This window comes from Cervus elaphus, chromosome 33, assembly GCF_910594005.1.
Source record: "Cervus elaphus chromosome 33, mCerEla1.1, whole genome shotgun sequence".
NCBI lineage: Eukaryota > Metazoa > Chordata > Mammalia > Artiodactyla > Cervidae > Cervus > Cervus elaphus.
Window position 1 is genome coordinate 71,551,827 of NC_057847.1, and position 8,288 is coordinate 71,560,114.

The 8,288-nt window shown below is 47.3% G+C and overlaps 1 pseudogene; it reads right to left on the reverse strand.

The window, feature by feature from the left end:
* Window positions 1-6,374: 6,374 nt before the first annotated feature.
* Window positions 6,375-7,312, reverse strand: LOC122688584 (annotated as a pseudogene).
* Between the last annotated feature and the right edge of the window lie 976 nt (window positions 7,313-8,288).

The window sequence follows — 8,288 nt, forward strand, 5'->3', positions numbered from 1 at the left end:
AAGCTGAGCCCCCCACCAGCACTCAGCTGGTCAGCTTCCCTGTGAGTGGTCATTTCTTCACCCCAGTCTTCCCCCGCCTTCCCCTGATAAATGGAAGAACCAGAAACTTCACCGAGGTGATGAAATCCCACTAGAAGAATTTCCATGCATCGAGCCATCTTGGGGGCACAAAAAGTCTAACCATCACCTATGCATCAGGCAAAGCAGATTTCTTATTAGCTTAGCTGACTAGTCATTGTTCAGTCACCCAGTTGTGTCTGACTCTTTGCGACCCCATGGGCTGCAGCACACCAGGCTTCCCTGTCCATCACCAACTCCAGAACTTGCTCAAACTCATGTCCACTGAGTTGGTGATGCCATCCAACCATCTTGTCCTCCGTCATCCCCTTCTCCTCCCGCCTTCAATCCTTCCCAGCATCAGGGTCTCTTCTAGTGAGTCAGTTCTTTGCATCAGGTGGCCAGAGTATTGGAGCTTCAGCTTCAAGATCAGTACTTCCAATGAATATTCAGGACTGATTTCCTTTAAGATGGACTGGTTGGATCTCCTTGCAGTCCAAGGGACTCTCAAGAGTCTTCTCCAACACCACAGTTCAAAAGCATCATTTCTTTGAGCTCAGCCTTCTTTATGGTCCAACTCTCACATCCATACATGACTACTGGAAAAACCATATCTTTGACTAGACGGACCTTTTTTGGCAAAGTAATAACTCTGCTCTTTAATATGCTGTCTAGGTTGGTCATAGTTTTGCTTCCAAGGAGCAAGTGTCTTTTAATTTCATGGCTACAGTCGCCATCTGCAGTGATTTTGGAGCCCAAGAAAATAAAGTCTGTCACTGTTTCCATTGTTTCCCCATCTACTTGCCATGACTAGAGGCTACAACAATGAACATGGTAACCACAGGGTCTGAATAACAGATGGGTCCCTTTGAACTGGATGCTGAGCCCGCCTCCCGCCCAAAATTCATGTGTTGGAACTCTGCCCCACAGTGTGATGGTGTGAGGGTGGGGACTTGGGAAAGTGGTTGGGGTGAGGTAAGGCCGTGGGGGTGGAGCCTTAGTGCCCTTGTAACAGCCATGGCAGACCTTGCTTCCTGTCTCCACTCTGCCGTGCGAGGATACAAGAAGTTAGCCATCTGCAATCCAGAAGAGCTTTCACCAAACATTGGATACACCAGTTCCATGATCTTGGACTTTCCAGAAATGTAAAAAATACCTTCTGTTGTTTATAACCACTCAGTTTATGGTATCTTGTTATTGTAGCCCAGGCTAAGACAACGGATTAGAGAATGAATATTAGGCTATTATTAGAATCACTCCTATCCATGAATCCTGGCCTGGTCTGGCCTCTGATTAGATATGTGACTTTGGGCAGGTGCCAGAGCCTATCTGAGACTCATCAATGTCCCATTCATCTCCATTGCCCAGAAGATGATTTGAGAGCAGCTGTAGCCAGCTTTCCTAACACCACCTCCTAGCTGACCTTTTAATAACCACCTGCTCTGTGCCTGATACTTTTCTACATTCTTGGAATACAGTGAACAAAGCAAGCAACAATTTCTGCCCTCAGAGGGCTCACACTGGGGTGGGTGGGTGTGCCCCAAACTACTCCTTCCTCTTTATAAGGCATTCACAAAGACCAGAAGTCCTCCAAACTTAGCACTGAAGGTCACCTCTTAGTGTGACAAGACTCCATGTCCTGCATGGAGTGGGCCTGCCCTCTGCTGCATGAAAGGGCCAGAGCAACAGGAAGGGGCACAAGATGGGTGCAGATGGCTGGCCCACCACCAGGTCAGTGGCAGGGCACGCCAGTTAGACCACTTAACTCAGTGTTCAGGGCCCACACCTGCCCATCAGCCTGTAGGCACTGGAGAGCCTTGGGGCCTTCTTTGAGTTCTTTGAAAAAGTGCTTTCTTCAGATATACAATCTCCAAGGTTGACCCTGCCAGTGACTCTGAGCTAAGAAAGATTTTACTTCTATTGTTTCCCTTGATGATCACTTTGATATCAGCAACCCCCCACCATGAGGCCTTAGTGCTGCTTCCCCTGTGAAAACTGGCCGAAGGGTACACTCAGGTCCTTCTCCTAAACCCTGCCCCCATAACACAGGACAGTTATGCTTGGAGCTTCCAGCAAGAACTGGGAAAGAACTGGAAGACAATGAAGGGAGACTAAGGAGCCCAGAGCCCTGATGGTCCTGCTACAGAAACATGGCTTTCTTCTGGCTAACTTTTTTTTTTTAAACAGTTACTACAAAATGTTAGCTATATTCCCAGTGCTGTATATTATATCCTTGTAGCCTATCTTACACCCCAACAGCTTATATCTCTTAATTCCCTGCCCCTATATCATGAACCCACTACCCGCTAGTAACCACTCATTTGCTCTCTGTATCTGAGTCTGCTTCTTTTTTGTTACATTCACCAATTTATGCTTTTCTTAGATTCCACATGTAAGTGATATCATACAGTTTTTGTCTTTATCTGTCTGACATTTCACTTAGCATAACGCCCTTCAAATCCATCCATGTCGCTGCAAATGGCAATGTTTCATTCTTCTTTATGGCTGAGTAATATTCCACTGTATACATGTACCACATTTTCTTTATCCATTCATCTCTTGATGGACACTTAGGTTGACTTCCATACCTTTCCTGCCAACTTCCTGGCCATTGCCATGGCCCTGCCTCCTGGGCAATGGCTGAGCCACCACACCAAGGCTATCAGAGTCTCCTCAAGTCCAGATTCAGGAGAAGAAAGCCAGCCCCTCTCTCATTCTGCCTAATCAAGCCCAACCTCACATCTATGGCTCACTGGTGGGGACCCTGTGGGGGTGACTCCATTACAGAAGCCCCAGCCTCTAGCAACAGGGTGATGGCCTCCCTGCTGGACCACAACAGGGAGACAGCAGCTCACGCAACAACCCCACACCCGATCAGGAGGCGCCCACGCAGCCGCCGCAGAAGCCGGGGCTGTGGGGGTGCAGCGAGGGGGCTGTCTCCCTGCGGTGGAGGAGGGGCAGCAGAGAAGGTGCACAAGATTAACCACGTGGTCCAAAGTCGGCCACAGACTGGAATAGAAGACTGGCCTGAAACTGCTCGGCTGAGTCCCCCACCCACATCGCCCAAAGAGTTCTGCTCTCCCTAAGCCCCCAAAGGGTGCTTTAGTAGCTCTTTCCCTATGAAGCCAAATGTGTATGCAGTGTTTCCTAATAAAATGCAAAGGCTGTCTGAGGCACTCCAGCCCCTCATTTGGCTCTGAGGTGTAATTAATACATAAATTAAGCTCCTACAGACTCACAAATGCCCAGAAAAAAAAAAAGAAAAGAAAAATATAATTAGCTTGCCCATATGACTCAATCTGTCAGCTCTGAGCTAACGCCACATAACAGATCCTGAGGGCTTCAATCCAGCGCTGCTCCTGCCCTGCCCTGGGGAGGTGGGGTTTTTATGGCGCCTGTAGGGAGCCAGGGGTCTGGGCGTGGGCATCCCAGCCAGCAGAGGGCGATGGGTGCAGGCGCTGCAGGCTGGGAGCCAGGGCAAGCAGGGAGCATCCAGGGGTCTGCAGAGGTGGCCCCAGGAGATGGCGAGGGGTGGCGGGGGCAGCCCCAGGGGACCAGTCTGTGCCCTTCTCTGGGCAGAACTTGCAGCAGGGGCGAGGGGAGCCGAGGATTGTACTGAATCTAAGCCTCATCAGTCTCTCTACCCTGTCATCTCTGTCACATACCACCTACAAGAAGAGAAACACTGGGAAGGGAAGCAGAAGCTGGAGAGGAGAAAGGAGCCATGACCGCAGAAGAGTCGATAACCACACACACGATTGTGTGCTATCGAGGGCTTCCTCATAAAGGGTGCCGCTGGCGAGTCAGCACTCTGGGAAAAGGACAAACAAATAGGTTTTTTTCCTTCTACACATTATTTATATTACGAAATCAATATGCGTTTGTTTAAAAAACATTTCAATAAGAGGATGAAGTAAAAAGTACCCCTAAACATTTCTCCCCCGACTCTCAATCCCTGGGGGATTATTTCATTAATAATTTATCCTGTTATTGTGTATTCTTTCTCAGTGCATTAATATTTGGAGCAATAATTACTAAAAGGGAGATGTTGCCGTGCATGTGGTTTGGCAACTTATGGACTATTCACAGTTGTGCTTGTGCTCAGCCACTGAGTCGTGTCTGACTCTTTGTGGCCCCGTGGACTGCAGACTGCCAGGCTTCTCTGCCCATGGAATTTTCTGGACACAAATACTGGAGTGGGTTGCCGTTTCCTCCCCTAGGGGATCTTCCCAACCCAAGGATCGAATCCTCATCTCTTACATCTCCTGCATTGGCAGGTGAATTCTTTACCACTAGTGCCATCTGGAAAGCCCTGATTCACAGTCACCTGCACCATATTGGGTACACAAAGCTCTATCTAACTGTTTTTAGTGGATGCACAACTGCCTGCACATGAAACAATTTATATATTTTTATTTATGTTTATCATTTCATTTATGTAGTCTTCTATTAATGGGTTTTTGGCTTATTTCTAAAAGTAAACTTTTTGACTTATAGAAATAATGCTGTGGAGATATTTGGGGATGGTGTTATTTTTCTTAAATTTTTTTTTCATAAACACATTTTTTGTTTGAGGCAAAGAAAAGTCTAGCTGAAAGGATTACAGTTCCAAGCAATCAAGGCCCAGCTGTTAGAGGCACTATTCTGATTTTGTAAATTCAATTTCAGTTCAGTTCAGTTACTCAGTCGTGTCCAACTCTTTGGGACCCCATGGACCACAGCACACCAGGCCTCCCTGTCCATCACCAACTCCTGGAGTTTACTCAAACTCATGTCCATTGAGTCGGTGATGCCACCCAACCATCTCATCCTCTGTCGTCTCCTTCTCCTCCTGCCTTCAATCCTTCCCAGCATCAGGGTCTTTTCAAATGAGTCAGCTCTTCACATCAGGTGGCCAGAGATTGAAGTTTCAGCTTCAACATCAACATCAGTCCTTCCAATGAACACTAAGGACTGATCTCCTTTAGGATTGACTGGTTGGATCTCCTTGCAGTCCAAAGGACTCTCAAGAGTCTTTTCCAGCACCACAGTTCAAAAGCATCAATTCTTCGGCGTTCAGCTTTCTTTACAGTCCAACTCTCACATCCATACATGACTACTTGAAAAACCATAGCCTTGACGAGACGGATCTTTGTTGGCAAAGTAATGTCTCTGCTTTTTAATATGCTGTCTAGATTGGTCACAACTTTCCTTCCAAGGAGTACGCCTCTTTTAATTTCATGGCTGCAGTCACCATCTGCAGTGATTTTGGAGCCCAAAAATATAGGCAGCCACTGTTTTCACCATCTATTTGCCATGAAGTGATGGGACCAGATGCTATGATCTTAGTTTTCTGAATGTTGAGCTTTAAGCCAACTTTTTCACTCTCCTCTTTCACTTTCATCAAGAGGCTCTTTAGTTCTTTTCGCTTTCTGCCATAAGGGTGGTGTCATCTGCATATCTGAGGTTATTGATATTTCACCCGGCAATCTTGATTCCAACTTGTGCTTCATCCAGCCCAGCATTTCTCATGATGTACTCTGCATATAAGTTAAATAAGCAGGGTGACAATATATAGTCTTGACGTACTCCTTTTCCTATTTGGAACCAGCCTGTTGTTCATGTCCAATTCTAACTGTTGCTTCCTGAACTGCATACAGATTTCTCAAGAGGCAGGTCAGGTGGTCTGGTATTCCCACCTCTTTCAGAATTTTCCACAGTTTATTGTGATCCACACAGTCAAAGGCTTTGGCATAGTCACTAAAGCAGAAATAGATGTTTTTCTGGAACTCTCTTGCTTTTTCGATGATCCAGCAGATGTAGGCAATTTGATCCCTGGTTCCTCTGCCTTTTCTAAAACCAGCTTGAACATCTGGAAGTTCACGGTTCATGAATTGCTGAAGCCTAGCTTGGAGAATTTTGAGAATTACTTTGCTAGCGTGTGAGAAGAGTGCAATTATGCGGTAGTTTGAGCATTCTTTGGCATTGCCTTTCTTTGGGATTGGAATGAAAACTGACCTTTTCCAGTCCTGTGGCCACTGCTGAGTTTTCCAAATTTGCAGGCATATTAAGTGCAACACTTTCACAGCACATGCAAATTAGTATTTGGGATGGGCTAGTATTTGGGTTGCGTGTTCCCCAACTGGACAAGAAGGGCAAAGGAAAACTAAAGAGACTCCTAATCTACTGAGTCTGCTCTTTGGACCCAACACCAAGCTGGCTGAGCCCTCGCTGACTCGTCTGGAAGTCGCTGACCCACCACTGAGGGACATGGGCCAAATTACGCTACACACAAGAAGAGTGGGATGGGAGACAGCAGGTCACCTGGTCAAGGGCAGGCACCTACAGCTTCAAAACTCCTTCAAAACTCCTCCTGAAAGGAATAATCCCCATGGGAGGCACAACTCACCAAGGCATAGGCCCTCCAGTCCCTGTTGTAGCTGAGCAAGGTGGTCATATCCTCCTTGTTCAGTTCAAAGTCAAAGATCTGGAAGTTCTCAGCAATGCATTCAAGTGTCACCAATTTGGGGATCACAATCAAGTTCTTCTGCATGGGGAATCAGATCAGCACCTGGGCAGTGGCTTTGATCCTGGGATCCTCCAGTATGGAAGGGTCTTCAGGCTTGGCCCAAGAGCCTGTCAGGAGAGCCGAGGGGACTACAGGCAGTCACCATGATGCTTTTGGAGTTGCAATACTGGATTAACTTCTCCTGAGTGAGGTATGGGTGGCACTTGATCTGGTTAACCACCGACTTGTATTTTAAGCCAGGTTTGTTTAAGATCTTCTCCACTTGGAGATGGTTAAAGTTGGAGGCTCCAATAGCTTTCACCAGCCCTTTGTCCACCAGCTCTTCCATGGCTGTCCAGGTATCCACGAAATCTTTCTCACTGGGAATCACATTGTGGTCCTTATCCAATGAGAAGAGTCTTTCCCAGGCTTGAAGCCTGTGGGCCAGTGGATGAGGTAGAGGTCCAGATAGTCCAGCTTCAGCTTCTGGCAGGCACCTTTCACCAGGTCCTTGTTGTGAAATATGCACCACAGCTTGCTGACAATGAAAAAGTCCTCCTGCTTCATGACCTTCTCCTGGAGCTTTGCCTGGAGGGCCAACCCCACCTTTTTCTCATTCTGGTACACGTGGGCACAGTCAATGTGATGGTACCCAAGGTCAATCTCCACCTTCACAGCCTCCATCACTTTGCCTGGAGGGGACTTCCAGGTGCCCAGCCCCAAGATGGGCATCTTTGTGCCAGTGTAGAGCACGATGTGGTTGGCCATGACTGCTGAGATCCACTGACTGGGATCAGAGGACCATCGTACATATTTTTTAATAATTTTATTTATTTTGCTGTTGTTGTTTAGGTGCTCAGTCATGTTTGACTCTTTGCGACCCCATGGGCTGCAACACACCAGGCTTCCATGTCCTTCACCATCTCCAGAGCTTGCTCAAACTCATGTCCATTGAATCGGTGATGCCATCCAATCATCCTGTCCTCTGTCATCCCCTTCTCCTCCCGCCTTCAATCTTTCCCAGCATCAGGGTCTTTTCTAATGAGTCAGTTCTTCGAATCAGGTGGCCAAAGTATTGGAGCTTCAGCTTCAAGATCAGTCCTTCCAATGAGTATTCAGGGTTGATTTCCTTTAGGATGGACTGGTTGGATCTGCTTGCTCATTTTGGCTGCTCTGGATCTTGGAAGCTGTGCAGGCTTTTCTCTGGTTGCAGTGAGAGGGGGCTCCTCTCTAGTTGCGATGCACAGGCTTCTCACTGTGCTGGCTTCTCTTGTTGCAGAGCGCAGGCTCTAGAATGCAGGCCGAATAGCTGTGGTGCAGGGGCTTAGTTGCTCTGTAGCACGTGGGATCTTCCTGCTACAGGGATCAAACCCATGTTCCGGCACTGGCAGGTGGGTTCTTTACTAGTGACCCACCAGGGAAGCCCCTTTCTTACGTATTTTTAAAGACTTTATTTTTAGAGCAGTTTTAGGTTCCCAGTAAAACCGAGAGAAAGGTCCAGAGGTTTCTCGTGTGCCCCTGCCCCACATGTACACAGCTTCCCCCATTAGCAACATCCTCCACCAGAATCGTGTGCTTCTTACCGATGATGAACCTACACTGACACATCATGATCATCCAAAGTCCATGGTTTTCCTGAAGATGCAGTCTTCGTATTGTACATCTTATGAGTTTGGACAAACAGATAAGGCCTGTTATCCACCATCAGAGTAAAGACAGAGTATTTTCACTGCCCTAAAATTTC